Source organism: Vespa crabro, chromosome 13, assembly GCF_910589235.1.
Source record: "Vespa crabro chromosome 13, iyVesCrab1.2, whole genome shotgun sequence".
Lineage (NCBI taxonomy): Eukaryota > Metazoa > Arthropoda > Insecta > Hymenoptera > Vespidae > Vespa > Vespa crabro.
The window spans coordinates 1227501-1251079 of NC_060967.1; the positions used below are offsets into that span (position 1 = coordinate 1227501).

Consider the following 23579-nt stretch of genomic DNA (forward strand, 5'->3'; position numbering starts at 1 on the left):
TATATATATATATATATATATAAATATACATATAGAGAGATATGTGCATAATAAGTGCATAATAAATATATAAATGTTTATATTGTATTCTAATATACTGTGAAACATTATCAAGTATATCGTAGGGAAGTATCGTTCGATGAAATTTTATTAATTACATCGATACGATGAAATCAATTACGCGAGCTTTACACGATCGGCTTTTACGGTCTAGACATTGGCTCGTTAATCTTCTTTCATTCCGTACCGTAATTATATTCTACAAAGCTCAAAATAACAACAATTTCAACAACAACAACAACAACAACAACAATGGTTATAAACAGAGTCTATTTAATTCTTTCGTTCTCTTTGAGATTTTCTCTCTCTCTTTCTCTCTCTTTCTCTCTTTTCGTTCGTTTCATTTTTTTCATTTCTTATTTTTATTACTTTTTTATTATTATTATTATTATTATTATTATTATTATTATCATCATTCTTTTTTTTTTCTTTTTCTTTTTTATTTCTTTTTCCTTCTATTTCTTTTCTATCTTCCCATCTCCATTTAATATATCGCGCTCTGGTGTATGTAATCTCGTGTAGCTTGCCAAAACAAAAACGGCTGAGTGCTATCAATAAACATCGGGTGGTAAAATTAATTCGTGGTTATTCTCTCTCTCTCTCTCTCTCTCTCTCTCTCTCTCTCTGTCTCTTTCTCTCTTTCTCTTTCATTCTCTCTCTATCTATCTATCTCTTTATATTTTTTATACGTGTAGATATGTATACGTGTTTGTTGTTATCGATGACCAGGTGTTCCATAACAAAATAACATTCTCTCAATAGTAGTTATTACGTGTCTCTTTTTCTCTCTCTCTCTTTTTTTTTTTTTGCTAATAATTCTGTATAAAAGACAAATGAGAGAGAGAGAGAGAGAGAGAGAGAGAGAGAGATTGCTATCATTTTTTCATCTGGCTTTCTTCGCTTATCACATTTTTATCTTTCTTTTCACACCTATCATATGATTAATTTGTAACATCGAGAAAGTCTGAGAGAGAAAGAGAGAGAGAGAGAGAGAGAAAGTGGGGGATTATTATTGTTAAAGGAAGAATCCCTTGAGAGCAATCCTGAACTTCACTATCAAGATGACAAATCACAGAGTTAGATAGCGTATCACCGTATATATGTGTGTGTTGTGTGCGTAGGTATTGTATGTATTCCAGAGCATACGCCTTGATTCGCCTCTACTGTTAGAGAGACAATGGGATACCTTGTATTCTGTATTATCTGTTCTATACATATATACATACATACATATATACATATGAGTGTATCTTCCTTTATATCCGTATGCGTTACATGGTAACACGTCTGATAAACGAAAAGAGTATTCTCGTCATGTTTCAATTTGTTGTACGTTGCATTTTTTTTCTTTTTTTCCTTCTATCTTTCTTTTTTCTTTTCTCTCTCTCTCTCTCTCTCTCTCTCTCTCTTGGTTATTTTAATAACGAGTTTCAACTATATTCGATTATATTGTACATCTAATTTGTCTTTCCTGTTTCTTTCTTTCTTACTTACTTTTTCTCTTCTTTATTTTTTTTCCTATCTACCCCCTCCCCTCCCACTAATTTCCATTATTTTTATTTTCTTCGCTCGTTCGTTCATTCTCTTTGTCAGAGTCACCATATTTTTTTTTTTCTTCTTTTTTCTTTTTTAATCGTCCCTTTGTATATTTTTTTATTTCCTCTTTATACACATATATATATATATATATATATATATATATATATATATATATTACAGGGGTTCGTTCGTTTCTTGTTCATTTCTTTCGTAATTTTTTCCTCTCTTTTCTTTTTTAATTTGTATCTCTCTTTTTTTTCTTTTTTTTTTATCTTCACTCAAAATACTTTCTGATATAACGCACGCATGATTTCTCTGTCGAAGGAAACAAAAAGAAAAAGAAAAAAAAAAAAAGAAAATCAAAAAACAAAACAAGGAAAAAAGCACTAGAACGTAGGATAAAACATGTGACCAATTTTTGTGTCGTAAAAAAAGACGTAAGGTCAGGTTTGTCATTGGAATCTAGAGAAAGAGAGAGAGAGAGAAAATCCAACGAAAGAAAAAAGAGAGAGAAAAAAGCAAAAAAAAAAAGAAAAAAAAAAGAAAAAAAGTATATCGATAAATAAGCACAAAAAATGGAACATCTATCGCACAATCCCTATTCATTTTCTTACTTCGTTCGAACATAACCCTTCTCTTTAACCACCCTCTTTCTCTCCCTCACTCCCATCCTCATCCTCATCTCTCCCCTCCATAGCCATTAAATCCCCTTTTCTCGACAACTTCCTTTCATTGTTAGGTAGATTTGTTTGCCAAAGAGAAGAATGGCAGGAAAATGTATTCTAACTTTTCTATCTCTATATTTCTCGTCTAGATAACGTATCTCGTGCACTTTCTCGTTGTTACCACCATCATCGGCCTACTTCCTCTCTCTCTCTCTCTCTCTCTCTCTCTCTCTCTCTTTCTCTATGATCCTCCTTTTCTCTCCCTTTTACCCCCCCCCCCCCTACCCTTCCTACTCACTTCTCCTACATCCGACAAGAACCTCAACCTACACGAGGTACGTGTACCGATGTCGGAGACGTTACCACGTTGAAAAGAGTGGCTCTCCTGTGGGTCGTCATATTTTCTGCGGCATGAAATTCAATTCCGCTTGATTCCATGAGACTTCTGCTGGCGTTATTACGGGTACCTTTGTGCCAGGGATCAGACCAAGGATTACGGATGCCAGAGCCTTCGAGAAAAAGCCTTCTGGAGAGAGGAGAGGGGAAAAAAAAGCAAGAGAGAGAGAGAGAGAGAGAGATGGAAGGGGATAAATAGTGATAGTAGTAGTAGTAATAGTGGGGAGGTAATGGAAAGGAGTTGGCACATAATGAAGGCAAATTTGAAAGTGTGTTAGGGAGAGAGAGAGGAAAGACAATGAGGGAAAAAAAAGAATGGAAAAAATGAGAGAGAGAGAGAGAGAGAGAGAGAGAGAGAGAGAGAGAAGGGCTTCACGAATAATTTCCTAGGGATTCTTTTATTAATGGACCCAGTTTTCTATTCCCTCTTCTGAAGTCCCCGACTCCGAATGATTACCATGTCGAATTACTAGATCGAAAAGTTTTATGGATTACAATGAGAATATCGAGTAATCTTTTTTTTTTTTATTCTACCTCTCTCTCTCTCTTTCTTCATTCCTATTTTTTTCTCTATCGTACATTTACGTATTATCGAATCGATTTAATTTGACGAGACGATAAATGCCAATTTTCTTTTTTCTTTCAGTGATTTTGTATCAATATTTTTTCTTCTTCTTCTCTCTCTCTCTCTCGTTTTTTTTCTTTTTTCTATCTATCACTTTGTTCTCGTATACGTAAACACGAGGAATATTATTATTTTGATTGAAAATGCAAAAAAAAGCTTGTTGACGTTTCGATAGTAACAGATAGACAGATACATATATATATATATAAATATATATGTATTGTATTGTATTATATTGTATTATATGCATTTATATAGGTATTTAAATACATATATATTCATCTAGAATCATTGGTAACGTGGAAAACACACTCATACATACATACTTACATACGTACATACATATATACACACACATACACACACACATGTTAAACGATTCAGTTAGTGCACAAGTGCATTATTACCGTTGGGAAAATTTATTTGCATGATATTCGCGTTGTCGTCAATTTTGTTGTGGTACAGTATAGGATAATATAGCATAGTATAGTATATTATCGTATCATACCGTATCGTATCGTATCGTATCGTATCGCATCGTATCGTATCGTATCGTATCGTATAGTATCGTATTGTATCGATGAAATAACCTTTCGAAAGAGAAATCCAAGGATTTATACGTGCATTTGTTTAACAATAATAAACATACGACAAATGTTTACGTTGATGATATAATACATAAATGTAAATACGAGTCCGGTCAAGCTTTGCTTTTATGTTAACAGAATCCACTTACTCCTTCTCTCCCACCACTCCCTCCGACTCCATCACCAACACCAATCACCCTTGTATATTTTAAATAGCCTGTTTTGTCCAATGAATCTATGAAATGTTGAAAATAATGTATTAATCTTGTCCGATGAATATTATTAGAATGCATTTTATACGTAAAGAGAGAGAGAGAGAGAGAGAGAGAGAGAGAAGAACCTACGTCCGCTCGATTGGTTCGCTCGATATCTTCTTTTTTTTTATCACTAGCTAGTCCCTAATTTCCTATCACCTATTTCTCACCAAGTAAGCAAGCAACCAATCAAGCAACCAAGTAACCAACCAAGCAACCAATTTATCTCCTCCCTCCTCGTATATTTTGATTAATGACAACATGTGCTTCTGAGACATCGTCGTTGCCAAAATCGCATTAAAAGCGAATGAGTATGCTGAGAGACGATGGTGTCATTAAAATGATGCGTGGCTCTTGGCCAGATCGGAAAGGTTTAAGCAAGACCTTAAAATACACGTTTCCGATCTATTGCAACTAGAATATTAATCATGGTTTAAAAGATAGATAGATAGAGAAAGAAAGGAAGTATGTGTGTATATATGAATGTGTGAGTTACAAAAATTGAATGAAAAATAAAGTTTTTTTTTTTTTTTTATCATTTTTCCATAATAATTTGAAATATTACGATATATGTTCATTAGTTAATATTAATTATCGTCAAATCGTTATTATATCATAAACGATAAAGCTATTGAAATTAGTCAATGATGATTTATTTCCTATCTCTCTCTCTCTCTCTCTGTCCATCTCTTTTCCCGTCGATATTGTATAGGGTTGGTTCGAACTTTAAGCTTCATTGTCGAACTAACGGACCCTTGTCGCAACCCTTGGTCGAACGGGGCCGAAATCGATATTCGGCACCAGACAGGGTCGGTGGCTGCTTTTGATGGCAATACGAATCCTCCTTTCCTTCTCCATTTACCTTATCCTTCTACTTCGTACTTATTTCTATACCTTCACCCTTTGAGTCTAATCCTCACCCCTTCTTATCCCATTCCATCCTATCCCATCCTACCAATTCACTCACTCACTCACTCACTCACTCATACCCATTTATCTGTTTTCTGTGTCCTTCTCTAACAATTCCCTAAGAAAGTCGCACCTTTTTGGTCGGAAGAGTAATGTGTCTTTTGATCAAACCATTGAAAAGATATATATATATATATATATATATATATATATGTGTGTGTGTGTGTGTTTGTTTGTTTTTTCATCTCAAACTTTTTCTCTTTCTATCTCTTTCTGTCTTTCTTTAGGGCTAAAAAAGAAAAAGAAATTTGCGAATAATGGAACGTTTATATTCTTGGTTGATAAGAAAACGAGTGTTGTAATCGTGAATGTGAAAAGTGACTAATGAAACGAAAAAATCAGCTTTCTTTTTCTTTGTCTCTTTTTGTCTGTCTCTGTCTATCTGTCTGTCTGTCTGTCTCTTTCTTTTTGTCTCTGTATCTCATCGATTTTCGATTCTTTTGGAGAGTTAGATTAAAGGGAAGAAAAATCATTTGTCTAAGGGTCGAAGATTAAAATGGTGGGGGAGTTCTTGTCCTGATAAAAGCTCGTTCACTAAGAGAGTTTCTCACTTTCTTTCTATCATCATTCTCTCTCTCTTCCTATCTCTCTCTCTCTCTCTCTCTCTCTCTCTCTCTTTGTCTTTGTTTTTATCTCTCTTCTACTCTTTCACTCTCACTCTTTTCTCTTTCTATTTTTTCTTTTTCTACTTTTCTTTTTCTTTCTTTTTCTTTCCTTTTATTTCTTCTTTTCTTCCTTTTCTTTTTTGTTTTCTGTATCATTCGAATTGATCTACCTTTCGATCCTTTTTTTTTTTCTTTACGTACATCAGCGATGATCAGAAACAAATTAATTCTTATGAATCATTAAATCGCATATGTATATATATATATATATATATATATATATATATATATATATGTATATAAATACATTATTTCAATGATTACTATTAACAAAGTACTTGTTCTGGATTTAATACGCGTGTGTGCAGCGTTTAATGGATTTCCACGCGTGTTTATTTTCCTTTCCGATTCTTTTTCTCTCTCTCTCTCTCTCTCTCTCTCTCTCTTTTCTCTTCTTTTTTTCTTTTTTTTTCTTTTTTTCCCTTTTCAACCATACGTCGCATGTATATCTCAAGGGATAAATCATGTCAACGACTACGACGTATTATGACTACTACCAATTACGACAAGTTGACATTTATGAATATAATTAAAAATTAAAAGATAAAGAGAGAGAGAGAGAGAGAGAGAGAGAGAGAGAGAGAGATGGAGAGGGATGAAGGATGAGGGATAGAAAAAAAAAAAAAAAGAGGAGGAAGAAAAGAAACATAAACGATAGACTTTCTCGTGTTCGGTCAGTTATTTATTATATGGTGACCTTGTTAGAAAGAAAGAAAGAAAGAAAGAAAAAAGTAAGAAGAAAAGAAACTAGGAAAAAAATCTAAGTGTTAGCTTAGCACGCAAAGTCTTCTCGCAAACCTATAATTAATTTCTTTTGAAGAAAGAAAACGCGATTTCTTTTCTCTCTCTCTCTCTCTCTCTCTCTCTCTCTCTCTCTCTCTCTCACTTTCTTAAGAGAGAACCTTGACAATTCTCAAGGTTCTTCATCGTCTTTGTGACCAATGGTTCGTGATTTCATTTTGGAGTAAACGGGAGAGAGAGAGAGAAAGATAAAAAGAGAGAAAGGGGTCACGGGTCGTAGGTCACGATCGACGTGCGATAAATTTCGTTTTTTTCTTTGCAAAGAAATAAAAAGAGTAAAAAAAAAGAGAATAGAGAGTGAGAAAGAGAGAGAGGGAGGGAGGGAGGGAGGGAGACGAAAAAATAAAAGTTATATATATATATATGTATATACACGTGTGTGAATTCGTAAAATTACACCGACCATCGAAATGCTGGTAGTGTTCTTGTTAAACGAAAGGAAAAAAAAAAAAAAAAAGAAAAAAGAAGGGGCTCTTTGTTCGCTGGTTTTTCCTTCCTTTTAAATAACAGCTCATATACTTTCTTTTCTTTTTTTTCTTCTTTTTTCTCTTTCTTTTTCTTTTTTTCTTTTTTTTCTATTTTTTGTCCCCTCTTTTCCTCCCTTTCCCTTTTTGCCCTTTCATCTTTCATTATCCGATGTTCCAGTACACTTTTATCCCTTTCATTATTTCGTTCTATTTACCATCTCAATTGCAATTACTCGTGAAAATGCTTCGTTTACATTTCACCATCTTTTTATCCATCTATCTATCCCATCTATCCATCCAATCCATCCATTTATCCATTTACTTATTTGCTTATTTATTTATTTATTTATTTATTTATCTGCCATACGTATACGTTTCTTTATTTTTTTTTTTGAAGTAAATATTTCTTTTCTTTTCTATCTTTCTTTCTTTTTCATTCGTCCTAAATCATGTTCATTAACAAATTTAATCGGATGTTCCTCTACTACTTCTTCTTTTTCTTCCATTTCGTATTATCCTTAACGCGAATCCCTTTCTGATAATCAAGGAATAATTTTGATAATAATCCCTCCCTCCCATCACTCTTAATCCTCAATCGTCATCCCTCAGTTCTCGTTCTCGTCATGTTCTCAGTTCTCGAATATATTTTGAGAAATTAAATTAATTTTTTTTCTTTTCTTTTTTTTTTTTGAATTAAAATTCGTTTTAATTTCGTGCACTGTGTTTTCTTTTTTCTTTTTCTTTGCTTTTCTCTTTTTTTTTTTTTTTTTTTTTTTTTTTTTTTTTTTTTTGTAAATTGTTTGTCTTCATTGTTAGCTCGTAGCTTGTTAACGATGCAAGAAGAAAATGTCTGATCTTTTTTTTTTCGATTATTAATTATTATCATTGAATGTATTTAACGTAGATACGTTGACACATACATATATACATATATATATATATATATATATATATATATATATATATATATATATATATTAGATATTTAAATAGAATGATAAATTGAATTAACATAAAACATGAAAAGTTATCTAATTAAATATAAACAATTAAATATATACGTTCGTATTTGTATTCAATAATGATTTGTAAACATTTATAATTGAATAGAAAAGATATGAAAATAAGTTCGATATACGAAGTAAGTAGAGCAGGTTAAAAAAAAAAAAAAAAAGAAAAAGAAAAAGAAAAAGAAAAAAGAAAAAAGAAGAAAAGAAGAAAAAAAGAAAGATAACATTTCACGCGTTATAAAAGAAGATCATTGAAAAATTTTGCACGATTGATATTAACAAATTTACGTTTCGATAAATCACATGACATTTTGCATTATATTAATTTATTAACAATTTATTTTAATATATACTTCGAATGCTTTTAAAATAACTACGTAGTTTATTACTCTTATCTACGATAATGTAGTATATCTCGAACGGATTTCGAAGTTTAACGAATGGCAATGAATTATCGAATTATCTATCGATACGAAGTTTGACTTTAACTATGAGAAACTCTCGTAAAATACGTTCTCTTGCTATTTCTCTCTCTCTCTCTCTCTCTCTCTCTCTCTCTCTCTCTCTCTCTCTCCCTCTCTTTTTTCATCTTTTACGATTTTATTTCATCCACTTGAATTTTATCTCCGTTAAAGAGAGAAAAAGAAAAGAGAAGAGAAGAAAAGAAAAGAAAAGAAAAGAAAAGAAAAGAAAAGATAAATACTAGTTGCAATGATAATATAGATCTTCGTAGAAGAAATGGATTCATCGCCGATAAATCTTTTTTTCTTTCTTTCTTTCTTCCTTCCTTTTTTTTTTATTTCTTTGCACTTCTTTTTTTCTTTTTTTTTTTTCTCTCTATTTTTATTGTACGAACTATCGACATATTATTGACAACTATTATTGAACACTTCGGAAGCACATATGTATATATATATATATATATATATATATATGTGTGTGTGTGTGTGTGTATACTACTTCCGTGTACAGTAACTTTTGTAATATGTACATATGTATCTTTGCATGAATGAATGATAGATAAAGGAGTCTAATAAAAATTACATAGTAAAGGGCTTTGAGTACACTTAAGAGAGATAGATAGAGTAGAGTAGAAAGAGAGAGAGAGAGAGAGAGAGACAGAGAGAATTTCATTGAACATGTTAAAGGAGCTTCCTTTGCTTTAATCATCGATGTGGAAAGCTCAAGGTTATACGATTAGTATTGGGATCGAAAGGATGATGATTAATATAGGAAAGTTTAAAAAATTTCAACGTACCATAATAGAAAGTTTTAAAGAGCCAATTAGCGACGTTAGTCTCAAATAATTTTATATGAGCGAAAGAAAATAAACGAGTGCGAGAGAGAGAGAGAGAGAGAGAGAGAGAGAGAGAGAGAAGGATAATATAGAAAATGTCTGAGATAGAAAACTATTTTGAATAAGTTCGATTAATTTTCATTTTCTATATTATTCAACTTATGGCCGATTATGGTTATAATTGAGTTGACGCGTTTGCATTAAATTAATAAAGTCTAATGAATTATATCTCTTTGCCCAGCGTCCGTATCGGCGGTTTAAACCGTCGGAACTAAGTTTATTGCTTTAGCAACATGATGTGATATACTTTTCGCAAATAAACCATAATTGGATAGCTTCGAACGTTTGCAAAATAACATCGTAATTTATGATGAGAGAGTTACAAGTTAAAGAGAAAATAAGAGAGAAATATATATATATATATATATATATATATATATATATATATATATATATATATTTAGAGAAAAAGAGAGAGGGAGAGAGAAAACTCTTAATTGATTTTTCCTTATGCGATATCAATCTCCGCCATTATTGTGATATTAATAAATACCATGGGAAATAATTTAGCTCGATTTACGAACAAAGCGTTACTCTCGGTCCATCTCTCTCTCTCTCTCTCTCCCTACCCCCCCCCTCTCTCTCACTCTCTCTCTCTCTCTCTCTCTCGCTTCGTCTCTTCGTTTTCTTTAGGAGAAGCTTTCCCAAGTGCGACGTTTCGAATTTAATGTTTAAGCAGAACCGCTTGGAGTTAAAGCGAGTATCCTTTTCTCCCTGAAACGAAATTTCTTCGTCTTGATAAAGAGATTGCGAGAGAGAGAGAGAGAGAGAGAGAGAGGATATATGAATGAGAAAGAGAATTCTTTCTCTTTGCCTAATGTGCCGAAGCGGACGTCGTCGTAGAAACGAAAGACTACGTTCAATTTACTAAAATGGCTTGAATCCAATGAAATCCACGTTTCTTTACGTAAAAGAGGAGTAGTACGTTTACTTTCAACAACGTGCACGTCAATTTCGCAAATGTCTTCTCGAAAAAGCTGGTCGGTATAAAGAAAAAAAAAAAGAGAGAGAGAGAGAGAGAGAGAGAGAAAGGAAAAAAAAAAATGAAAAAGATAAGAGAGAATCAAGATATTCCTCAAGATAAAAAGTCTCATGAACGTCGAAATTTTCTTGAAACTTTAATTTACGATTAGTTGCTATCTTAAGAGAATCAAAGAAAGAGAGAGAGAGAGAGAGAGAGAGAAGGGGAGATTGGTAGGTAGAAGGGAAAGAAAAGATATATTAAATAATATAAATGTAGCTTATAAAAAGACTTTTTTTTTTTTACAATAGAAATATTAGATAAGACCAATTTTTATTTAAAGGTAAAGTTTTGTTTGATTAATTCGTTTAAATGACGAATCATTACAATGATAATTAATAATCTCGATCGTTGCCTGTTTTTTGCCTTTCTTTCTTCCCTTCTTCATTTTTTTTTTTTTTTTTTTTTTTTTTTTTTTTCTTTTTTGTTTTTTTTAAATAGTCGCTTCATTAACAAACGTCCCTTTCAACGATGCCCTTCGCAATATTTCATTTCTTTCATTACGATATTTCTTTCCTCGACTCGTCTAATCCGACATTTGGCAAGCTTCTTCTATCCCTCTAGATAGATTACATATATATATATATATATATATTGTTTCACTATCCTTTTTTTTTTTTTCGTTATCCCCCTTCTGTAAAAAAGATAAAAAAAGGAGAGAGAGAGAGAGAGAGAGAGAGAGACAGAGAAAAAACGAGGTGATCCATTGTTTCCATACCCTACGCACTATTCTATCTCTCTCTTTCTCTTTCTCTCTCTCTCTCTCTCTCTCTCTCTCTCTCTCTCTCTCTCTTCTAAATATCACTCTTCACTCCTATGCTACGATTGTCATTCCCTCTGAACCACCCTTATATTCTTTTCCTTCATTTTCATACTTTTCTAAATATATGTATTCGAATGCACGATATAACACGAAATAGATACGACCTCTCTCTCTCTCTCTCTCTCTCCCTCTTCTTTTCTTTCTTTCTTTTTTTTTTTGCACGTGGAGAAGACAGATTCTTTCTCTCTCTCTCTCTCTCTCTCTCTCTCTCTCTCTCTCTCTTTCTCTTTCACTCTCTTATTCTCTTTTTATTACCGGCGTTCATTTTCTACATATCACTTGCATCTATCCTTCTTCCAACCCTCTCTCTGTCTCTGTCTCTTTATCTCTTTTTTCATATTTTTTACACACACACACACACATATATACACAAAGAGAGAGAGAGAGAGAGAGAGAGAGTTTCGTCTCTTATCCCCTATCTTCTCATTGTAAATTTGTCGTCATTCGTTGTACTTCAATGATCGGTATTCTCTCTCTTTCTCTCTAACTGTTTTTTCTCTTCCATTCTCTCTCTCTCTCTCTCTCTCTCTCTCTCTCTCTCTCTAATTCTTTTTTTCCTTTCATTCTCTTTTTTCAAATCTATTTCACCTTTCATCAGTAAATGTCTTTGAAATCCATCAGATAAAGTGAAAATAATGCTCGTTTTAATCGTATTTTTGAGAAACTCGGCATTTTCATTTACGTCAATCCTTCCTTTTTCTTTTCGATTTCCTCACTCTCTCTCTCTCTCTCTCTCTCTCTCTCTCTCGATCCTCGTTTATCCATTATCGAATCACACCTCTCTCTCTCTCTCTCTCTCTCTCTCTCTCTCTCTCTCTTTCTCTCTTTCAACTTATCAACGATTTTTCTTTGAGAAAGATTTTTCCCTTTTCCTCCGATGAGATCCTTCCCTTATCTCCTCTTGGGCTTTTTTATTTGTCCTACTTTTTTATTCAACCAAGGAGTTATCTTAAAGAAAATGTCGTCCTAAAGAATAATAAAAGCGATAAGCTCGTTCTTATATACCAACGCGCGTTCAATATTGTAAATTAACTTTACGCAATCATCTTCGAATCTTTTGAAAGAGAGAGAGAGAGAGATAGAGAGATAGATAGAGAGAGAGAGAGAGAGAGAGAGAGAGAGAGAGAAAGTTTCTTAGACCCTTTAAAAGTATCTTTACCCTCTTTAAGATCCTTCATCATCTTCATCACCATCACCATCATCCTCATCCTCATCATCATCATCATCATCATCATCATCATGAACATCTTCCTCTTCTTTGACTACTTTTTCTAATTTTTCTTTTCCCACTTCTTCTCTCTTCTTCTTTCTTCTTATTCTACGTCCCTTTCTTTTTTTCTCTCTCTCTCTCTCTCTCTCTCTCTCTTTTCTCCTTCTTCTTTCGTTTCGTTGAAGATAACGATCACAAGATTTAGATTCCCCGACAACTTTTCTTCTTTATAAACGTAGTTCATTACCATAATGGAGTATTCGTTCGTAGGACAAGTTAAAAGGGCCAAGGATAAATGATCATAGTCGGTCGGTTTATTGATTCGCAATCGAGAACAAAAATGTGAATCTTCTTTAGGGCCTATTAATCCAACTCGTTGGATTTCTTTCAATCATCCTTTCCCCCTCTCCAACCCCCTCTCTCTTCTTCTCAACCCTTCTAATAAATATAATCGATTTAATTATCGTAATTAAATATTAGATAAAATAATAACATTTTACGTTAAAGTCTTACGTTAATTTAATTACTATTAATTATTTTTAATCATTTCGTAATCTCTAAATGATTATTATTAATCATTTTACGATTTATCACATCGATATTATTCGTTTAATATTTTTCTATCGGTTTATATTAGATATTTATTTCCCCTTTTTAAACTCTACCTCCTATCTTCTAACCTACCCTCCCACCCTGATCACCCTTCTTTCTTTCTCTTTCTCTTTAAACTTCCTCGAGATATGGTATAACCTTTTTACCTCCCGCCCCTCCGCCCCAACCCTCTCACTTTACTTTTCTCAATCAAGTTTCGCACAATAAACTTCTTCCATATATATATATATATATAAATCTTCTTATATATATAAATATAAAATATATATATATATATATATGTATATATTTAAAGTTAAGCATTTAAATATATTTTGTCGTAGAAGTTTATGCACAAAAGATATCGATAAATGATTTTTGTCGATCGTTTTATAAAGGGTTGTTTTTTTTTTCTCGAGAGTTGTCATTGAAATTTATTTCTCACGTTTCCCAAGGAGAAATCGTCCATCCACCTAATTTCTGTCTTTCTCGAATTTGATGTCATTCCATATTAAAAATTACCTTCTGGAATATGGTATTCGGGAATAAGAGAGGATAGGGGATGAGGAAGGGACGTTGGGCGAAGGATGAATGATAAAGAATGAAAAATAAAGGTGAAGGGAGAGAAATATAAGGGATGAATCTCTGAGGAATAATAATGAAGATAATAATAACAACAACAAAACAACAATAATAATAATAATAATAATAATAATAATAATAATAAGGATTATATTAATAATAATAAAAAAAGAAAGAGAGAAAAGAGAAAAAAGAGAAAAAAATTGAGACGGACAAAGCGATTCTTTTCTATTTTGACAGTGTTACACGTGTAAAACTAATAGATTCGTTTAGACGAATGGCAAATGATTAAAAAGGAAAAATGAAAATTAATGAAAAAAGAAAAAAAAAGAAAAAAGAAAAGAAATAAAAGGGAATGATTTAAAAATGTCGAAAGAGAAATTGTTCAATCGTCTTCTTTCGTTATGCGACACGATGAAATGTTTTTTTTCCTTCTTCTTCTATTTTTTTCTATTTTCGTTTCTTTTTTTTTTTTTTTTTATTCTATTATCTTTATTTTTCTTTTCTTTCAGATGATAATCTGTTGTCTTTCTTTTTCTTTTCCTTTCTTTTCTTTTTTTTTTTTTTTTTTTTTTTTTTTAACCAGATCATACTAAAACAGAAGCACTTTCTTCAAACATATAATTTATATATTATCTCGTTTAAAACGAGAGACGTTTTGTTTCACGGATATGAAACACGTAATATCAAATCAAAAGAGAAACACGTTTTCATGCTGTACCATAAGCTATGACGAATTAATTACAACGGTTGCGTTGAGTACACGGAATCACAGTGAAATTCCAACGAGGATTTTATACGTAGGTATATACTAAACGTATACTGAAATGCAATGTGTGTTCTCTCTCTCTCTCTCTCTCTATCTCTCTCTCTCTCTCTCTCTCTCTATCTCTCTCTCCCTCTTTAACTCTTCACTCTTAACTCACACGTATACGTGAGACATGGGTTTGTATAAATTTCGAGATTGAGATTTATTGCCGTGATCGGAATCGGAATCTATTTTTCAATGTAACAGATATATTTTTCCTTCTCTATGATCGCTTTAGATATTTGTTAGAATAGTGAATGATAAAAATGGACGGACGGATAAGCGGATGGACCGAAGGACGAACAAATGGAAAGATCGAAGTTCTCTATTATAGTAAACACTTTCGTAATAATCATCGAAGTTTTATCAATCAATCATTTTATTAAAAAGGATCACGTTATTTGTGATAATCGTGTATCTTCTTGGATAACTATCATAATCGTTTCCTTTTTATCTTTTCTCTCTCTCTCTCTCTTTCTTTTCCTTTTGTTTCGTTTTTTTCTTCTTTTTTTTTCTTTTCTTTTCAACGCACGCACAGTTCTTGCTTAGAATCGCGACGTGTAAATCATGCAAACGTTTCTTAGAATATGATAAAGATAGATAGATAGATAGAGACGTATTGACTGATAAACGGACAGGACAGATAATTAGATAGATTGATAAATAGATAAATAAAAGGAGAAAGGGAAAGGAAGAAGGATGATAATGTTAGATCGATATGAAAACAACAATGGAAATAACATCGATTGTATCTTGCAATTAATGGAACTATCTACTCAATCACTCATTCATTTCACTTTACTTTACTTTATTTTACTTTACTTTACTCACTTCACTTCACTTCACTTCACTTCCCTTCCCTTCCCTTACTTACTTAGTTACTTAGTTACTTACGTAGTTAGTTACATACATACGAAATGGTCGATCTTTAACGATGGCTACTTACGTAAGACCGAGGACGTTATTCAATTGTAACATCTCAAGGTTTCCACATTGCATCTATCTCTTGGCGTTTAAGAAACGCAAAAGTACTTAGTTAGTTATATTGGCATTCGTAGCCGGTTTAATTTTAAACCGTGAACAATTTTGCCTTTTTTCTTCTTCTTCTTCTTCATCTTCTTCGTCTTCGTCTTTTTTTGTTTTCGTTATTTCTTTTCCTTTTTTTCTTCTCTCTCCTTTCTTTTTCCTTTTTCCTCTTTTTCACGTTTAATACCTCTTTTTCACGTTACGATAGGAATCATCAATGTACGTACGAGGCACAGTTCGGAATGCGTCGTATTTTTTATTGCAAACATTTTTTTTCTTTTCTCGCTAAAAAAGAGAGAGAGAGAGAGAGAGAGAGAGAGAGAGAGAAAGAGGAGAGAAAAAAAAGGACAAGAATGCAACTAATATTGTCTATGCAACGTAAGCATTTTTAACGTGATAAGCTAATAGTACGGATAAGCGTACGTTTCGAAAAATTATTTTCAATCGATTTAAAATAAAAATCATGACGAATTTCTTATGTGTTTCTTCTCGTTTGTTCTTTTTCTTTTTTTTTTTTTTTTTTCCTTGCAAAGATCAAGAAAACGGACAAATTTGAATCGGTTCATCGAAGATTACTCGCTATTTGAATATTTATTTGTAATTCGATAAAACGTTCTCATTAAAAATCAAGGATTCGGCAGATACAATGATATAATGATGATTTTTAACGCGCTTCAGGGGTGATCCGATCGAGTGCAAACATAAACGAGATAACTGGTGAAGACATAAAGAATAAGGAAGAAAAGAAGAGAGAGATTGAGAGAGAAAAAAGAAAATAAAGAAATTAACGAAAAAAAGAAAAAGAAAAGAAAAAAAAAACAAACAAGGAAAAAGGGGGAAAGAAAGAAAGGAGGGAAAAGAAGGGAAATAAATAAATAAATAAAAGTTATGAAGAAGAGAGGAAAAAAAGGAGGAAAGAAATTAAACCACGTATTTCGATGTTCCAATTACCGGATGACTCGTGAGGGGTAATGCGATTTTATGGTTGTTGGAGTTGGAGAAAAGCTAAACGAGAAAGAGGAATATACGATTTCTCTCTCTCTCTCTCTTTTTCTTTCTCTCTCTCTCTCTCTCTCTTTTTCTCTCTCTCTCTCTAATTCGTTCAGTTCGTTCAGTTCGTTTTCTCATTCGTTCGTACGTACGTACGTTCGTTCGTTCGTTCGTACGCTCGCTCGCTCCTGTTTAGACACCCGACAGAATTAACATTCAAGATTGGACGTCGTAGTGGCTGACGCCAGTATAACTATACGAACTTTCATAATCTGTTATTTCGAAGTCGTGGCAATGAGAAGGCGGCAGAGTTTGGCGGCGGAAGTGACGGAAATGACGGCGGTAGAAAGATTTAGGAAAAACAAACTCCTTAACCTGATTGTAAAGATTTAAGATTTTCACGAAAGCTTATTATATCTATATATATCTTAAACGACGACGAGTCCTTTATCGTTTATTATTATCAACGTTTTTCTTCCATTAAAACGCCCTTGCAAATTATCCTTACCCCCTCACTCCCTCACCGTTCTCTCTTCCCGTCGACGTTTTAAAAATTATTCCATTGATTTATTCATCATTTCGTTTCGATCAGCTCTTTATATAATCTTCGAATTTTAATTGACTTGTTTGTTTCGTTGTGTTTATTTAAGAGAGAGAGAGAGAGAGAGAGAGAGAGAGAGAGAGAGGGAGAGAGAGAGAGAGGGATGAAAATTATTCCAAGATAAATTTATTGTGTTCGAAGTAAAAAGAAAATAAACAAAAAATTTATTAAATATCAATCAAACGATCTAATAGTATATTTCGTCGTAATAATTAGATTTAATATTATTTTACATAGTATTAAATTATGTATAAATTTTTTTTTCTTTCTTTCTTCTTCCTTTTTTTTTTTTTTTTTTTTTTATATATAAACTAAAGATTTTCCATTCGAAGACAATTTCGCAATTAATTAATTATTTTAATATCAAATGTAAATCGTTGATTTTACATTAGACCGAAAGAATGATATACGTATTTAAAGCACGTAGAAGAAATTTCATTTAACGTTTGCCTGGTTTATTAACTTTTACCCTCGTTAAATGTTCGCGACAGGAAAATCAAGCCAACGGCATTGCTATGGCATGCCAACGACTATAAGGGTCCTTTGCGTATATATACATGTATAAATGCGTATGCACATACAACATATATATATATATATATATATATATATATATATATAATATATACGTGTATATGTGTATATACATAGTTGTGTATTAAATTCTCTTTTTAAATATATATATATATATATATATATATATATATATATATATATATACCTAGTAGATACCCATCTACGTTAAATTCCAAAACACCGTCAAATTTTGTTTGCTGTAGATAGATAGTAGATGTCGAAAGTTCGATATTTGAAAAATTCCGATTTTACGATTCGTTCGATCATAGATATCCACGCAGTCCATGCGTTTCATTAACTTTTTCGATGAGGTTTATCGATGCATTGAACTATCCGGTTGAATGAACAAAATTTCTCTTTCTTTCTCTCTCTCTCTCTCTCTCTCTCTCTCTCTCTCTCTCTCCCTATCTCTCTATCTCTTTCTCTCTCTTCTTTTTTCTCCCTTTATCTATCTATCTGTGTCTCTTTGTTGATATATACTAGCAATAGTCACAGTTGGTTGGACTTTGAAAAAATCTCTTTGACTAGAAAAAGATAGACAGAGAATCAGAGAGAGAGAGAGAGAGAGAGAGAGAGAGAGAGAGAGAGAGAGAGAGAGAATTGGTAGATAGGTAATCCGATTCTCACCCTCGACGCCGGGCCATCCCCCTTCTCAAACAAGTTACACAGGTTTAGTCTAGATATCAAAAAAGCCATGCAATCGAGCGAATCGAAAAGCTAATACACAAATGTCGATTCTAAGGTCCGATGAACTTTTTCTCTCTTTAATAAATGTTTGTTCAAACGCAAAACTAATGTCGAATAACTCAAATCGTATCTCTCTCTCTCTCTCTCTCTCTCTCTCTCAATTTTATTCTCTTCCTCTCTTTCTTTCTTTAATTATGATCTCTATAATGCCACCGAAGTGGAATACCAGAAATAATTACGGAAATAACGGGCCCGTCCGATTGCCGTTTCTAATTAAAAACGATTTTGAAACGTGCTGGCACGAACAGAACGATACGGAAAAGTTTAATTATTGAAATTGACTAACAAATTTCAAATGAAAACTACGAAACGTTTCGTAATAGTTCCTTAACTTTTAACTCAATCGTTATATACATTCAAGAGATAGAAATGAATGGATAGATGAATGGATTGGACGGATGGATGGATGGATGGATGGATGGATGGATGGATGGATGGATGGATGGATGGATGGATGGATGGATGGATGGATGGATGGATGGATGGATGGATGGATTAGATTGAATAGATAAGAAATTGTATATACGTTCAACCGATGTAAGCTTAATTAACGATACGCGATCTCGAGCAAAATTAAATGTATCTGTTGGAAGAGAAGAAGAAGAAGAAGAAGAAGAAGAAGAAAAAAAAAAAGGAAAAAGGAAAAAAAAAAAAGGTTGCATACGTAACCTCGTCTATGAATCTGCTGATGGATCTATTTATCTTCATAGATCATGTTACTTAACAAATAAAAATCCTTGAACTCGAGAAGTCGTTTAAAAGAACACAACGGGGAATGACGGTGAAGTAGATGAAGAAAGAGAGAGAGAGAGAGAGAGAGGAGGAGAGGGCGGGAAAGGAAAAAAAAAAGAAAAGAAAAATAGAATAAAAAGGGGAAAAAAAACAGAAGGAAAAAGAGGAAAAGAAAAGAATTAAACGAAAAACCTTGAACCGCGTTATATACGACGGATGCAATTTAATCGCGTTCAAGTGAATGCACGTGCCAATTTGTTTTAATATATAAACAGACAGATACATGACTTATACATACATACATATATATATATATATATATATATATATATATGTATATGTTATTTCTCGATGATGTGAATCTCTTTACTATGAGTAACTTAATTAAACGATATATCGGTGATTAAAGCAAACATGCTAAGAGCAATTGCTTCGAGGGGTTGGAACGTACAAATATAGATATATATATATATATATATATATATATATATATATATATATGTATGTATTGCTTTTCGGAAAGACGCAGATGCGCAAGAAGAATTGCGTCAATCGATTCATAGTATAGTGCATCATAGGAGGACAACTTCCGGTCGGTTGGTACGAACGAAAAAAGAAAGAAAGAAAATATATATACATATATACACACACACACACACACACACACATATATATATATATATATATATATATATATGTAAGAGTATTCTGGAAAGGATGAATGATGAGTTTCGAGACAAGGATAGATTAGAGATGGAGATAGATAGATAGGTGGATAGGTATGTACATACGTACGTATACAATATATTGATATATTCATATATATACATATATATATCGATATATATATATATATATATATATATATATCGTTCTCGTCCTCTGGCCGCTTTTTCATACGACAGCCGAACGAATCAGCAAGAGCTTGGCACTATTTACCGTTGCGCTCGAATGCATCTCGAGATGCATACGACGTTTCTATCTCCCTCTCTCTCTTTCTCTCTCTCTCTCTTGGTCTCTCATACTCCATCTGTCTTTCTCTCTCTCTCTCTCTCTCTCTCTCTCTCTCTCTCTCTCTCTCCCCTTTAATTCAGGCACGCATCCACGATGCTTGGCCGATCGAAGGTCAGTGTCGCAATCGTGCGATGCCGCCCAGCCATATTATTTACGGAAAGCACTAGAGTATTTTAAAACTAACGAGGACGGGCCTTCTCATCCGATACACGCGATCGAATTCTCTTCTTCTTCTTCTTCTTCATCTTCTTCATCTTCATTTTCTTTTTCTTTCTCTTCTTCGTCCTCTTCATTTTTCTTTCTCTTCTTCGTCCTCTTCATTTTCTTTCTCGTCTTCGTCATTTTCTTTTTTTTTTCTTCTTCTTCTTCTTCGTCTTCTTCTTCTTCTTCGTCTTTCGCGTTAATGATTTTTCAAATTATCTAAATATTTCCCTTATGGAAAATTTGGATTTTGTACATGTATACGACGCTTTAACGTCGGACATATTTTCTATTATTTCATTCTTTTTCTTTTTCTTCATTCAAGCAGGAAAAAATTCACGTCTACTACGTAATACTCCGCTGGTTAAATTATTTTCCTTTTTCTTTTTCTTTTTCTTTTTTTTTTTTTTTTTTTTCTTATTCTTTTGCAAACGAGAGAGAGAGAGAGAGAGAGGGAGCAATCGCGTTGTTCGAAGTGTAATTTTTCATTTTCTCTTTTTTCTCTTTTCTTTCTTTTTTTTCTTTTTTTATCTCTTCGATCGACGAGAATATTAATTTCATGTAATAATTAACACGTTGGATGGGACGATTATTGAAACAATAATAATAAAATAAAATAATTTTGTATATCGAAACGATAAAAAAAAGTATATATGACTGAAGTAAATTAAAAACTTCATACGATGAAAAATAAACGATCGAATATATTGATTTGTAATAATGAGAAAAGAGAAGAAAAGAAAAAAAGAAAAGGAAGAAAGAAAAGGAAGAAAGAAAAAAAGAAAAAGGAGAAAAGAAGGGAAATAAAAAAACATAGTTTATCTTTTCTCCTTCTTCTTCTTCTTCTTTTTTTTTTTTTTATATTAAATTGTACTAACCAAAGAGATAGAGAGAGATAGAGAGAAAAGGGGGATAAAATTTCGTACATTATATTCGTTTTCGCATAAAACGTGCTCCATCACGCTCGGTTGACCATTTCTGCTTTCCATTGAATGTGCACGGCTCTCATTGTTCACCAGAATGTCGTTACGTTGTAACGTTGGTAACGTTGTTAAAGTCTAAACGCACGGAATGGTAACGCCCGGTGACACGTTTATCGTCCTAACAAAGAACACACCCCCGGAGGTCTGCTACGTGTTATTCGATGAAGATGCATTTAGTTATAACACCACCGACCGTACATCCCAATTGCCTTAATCCCGGTTATCGCGATACGATGGACAATTTACTTTCGGATCGGATCTTTATTTTCCTTTTTTTTTCATTTTTACTCGTTCTCTTTTTGTTTCGTTTTTTTGTTCTGTCTTCTTTTTTCTTTTCTTTTTCTTTTTCTTTTTCTTTCTTCTTACTCATTCTTTTTGAACGAAAAGTTTCAATTTCGAAAAGTAAGGAAGAGAAATGACAGAGAATGGAAAAAATAACAGTAAGATGTTTTATTACTTTTCTTTTTTCTTTTTTTTTTACGAATCTAATCGACGATAAAAAAAAATAAATAATAAGAGAGAGAGAGAGGGATATAATAAGTTGGAATTCTTTTCGTTTATTTTTTCCTTCTTATATTTTTCTATTTCTTTTTTTTTTTTTTTCTTTCATTCTTTTCGAACGATCTCATTTCGAACAATTTACGAAGCGCGTAATTTTATTGAATTTCAAACTTAATTAATAAATTAAATATCGAAGGGCGAAGTCCGATAATCACGTCGATAAGCTTTTTAATGCGTTAAAGCGTAATACCTATGACACGTTTGAAATTATTATTATCTTTTTATCGTTTCTCTCTCTCTCTCTCTCTCTCTCTCTCTCTCTTTCCTTTCCTTTGTTTGTTTTCTTTTTATTTACATTTTACGTTTACGATTTATCACAAAAGTGTATAAAGGTGATGAGGAAGAGGGTGGGTGGTTGGTAGGGTGGGCGGGGAAAGGGGAGAAAACTCGTGGGATTCAAAAATATAATTATTGAGAATATTCTGATAAAGTGGTCGAATCGATAATAAAATCAGATGTGTTACGTTTTCCATATGAAAATAATATATATATATATATATATATATATATGATTTTTAAAATTATTATCACTCATATTGAAAATTCGTATCATTGAAAATCCGACATAAATTTTATATGTTCGAATGCAACATAGAATGACGTAAAAAGTGACATATAAAGACGTACAAAGACATAAAAAGACATGAAAAGACATATGACGATGACGACGAAATATATGATTTATTTATTTATTTATTTTTTTTTTTTTTTTTTTTTTTTTCGAATATATATGTCCGCTCGTTTTTGCCAATTGACTCGAATGAAATTCATTGCTGGATGAATTTCAGTGCCAAAGGCAGCATGCACATCGACGAAATTAGATGAAACTCTCTCTCTCTCTCTTTCTCTCTCTCTCTCTCTCTATCTATCTATCTCTCTCTTTCTCGTCGTGAGCATCGCAAATAGGAAGACTGTCGTTCGGTAAAAGTCGATAGAACGTTGCATAAATACGATCCGTGGTATCGATAGCACACGAATTCTTATCCCTTTATTTTTCATCTTCATTTTCATCATCTTCGTCTTCTTTGTCTTTCTCTTTCTTTTCTCTCTTTTCTTTTTTTTTTTTTTTTCTTTTTTTCCTTAATACCAGCCTTATCGCTTTAATTTCGAAACTAAGCTAATTTAAATAGAAAACTCTCATTTTGTTCTCCCATCCTTTTCTTTTTCTCTCTTTTGTTTTTTGTCTTTTTTTTTTTCTTTTTTTTTTCTTTTTTTCTACCAAAAAAACATACCTACATATTATACATATCATATATATATATGTATGTATGTACGTATGTATGTACATTTAAACTAATCGTACTTTTTCTATTTATAGAAAAAAAAAAAAAAGAAAAAAAAAAATAACACGTTAGATAAGTGGATATGTTCTATATCTAAAAGATACTCTTTACCTTGAAATTTAACGATCGTGAACTTTGTCATAGAATAGAAAAAGAATACGAGTATTATAAATATATGTTTCTATAGATTTAGGCTTCAATTTTCTCTCTCTCTCTCTCTCTCTCTCTATCTCTCTCACTCTCACTCTCACTTTATCTCTCTATCTCTCTATTCATCTCTTTATCATCTCTTAATCTCTGTCTCTATCTTTCTTTATCGTTTATATGTCATAATCATTGGGGGAATTAAAGTCAGACAGAGAGAATAAAATTATGCTAAGTCCGAGGATAAACGTGGGGTTGTCAACGTTTCCGGGATAAATCTGGAACAGGAAT

General features: G+C 32.4%; 1 protein-coding gene and 1 long non-coding RNA gene across 11 annotated transcripts in view; one reads left to right on the forward strand and one right to left on the reverse strand.

Annotated features, from left to right (window-relative positions):
• The window catches only part of LOC124428553, a 7654-nt gene extending 3058 nt beyond the window's left edge, over positions 1 to 4596 (reverse strand). Inside the window, exons 1-2 of the long non-coding RNA XR_006943213.1 lie at positions 4217 to 4596; positions 4022 to 4107 (exon numbers count right to left, since the gene is read on the reverse strand). This is a non-coding gene — a long non-coding RNA (uncharacterized LOC124428553). The remainder of the gene's footprint in view (positions 1 to 4021; positions 4108 to 4216) is intronic.
• LOC124428551 (octopamine receptor beta-2R) overlaps positions 1 to 23579 on the forward strand; it is a 53965-nt gene that overhangs the window by 10011 nt on the left and 20375 nt on the right. The gene's annotated exons all lie outside the window — the stretch shown is intronic.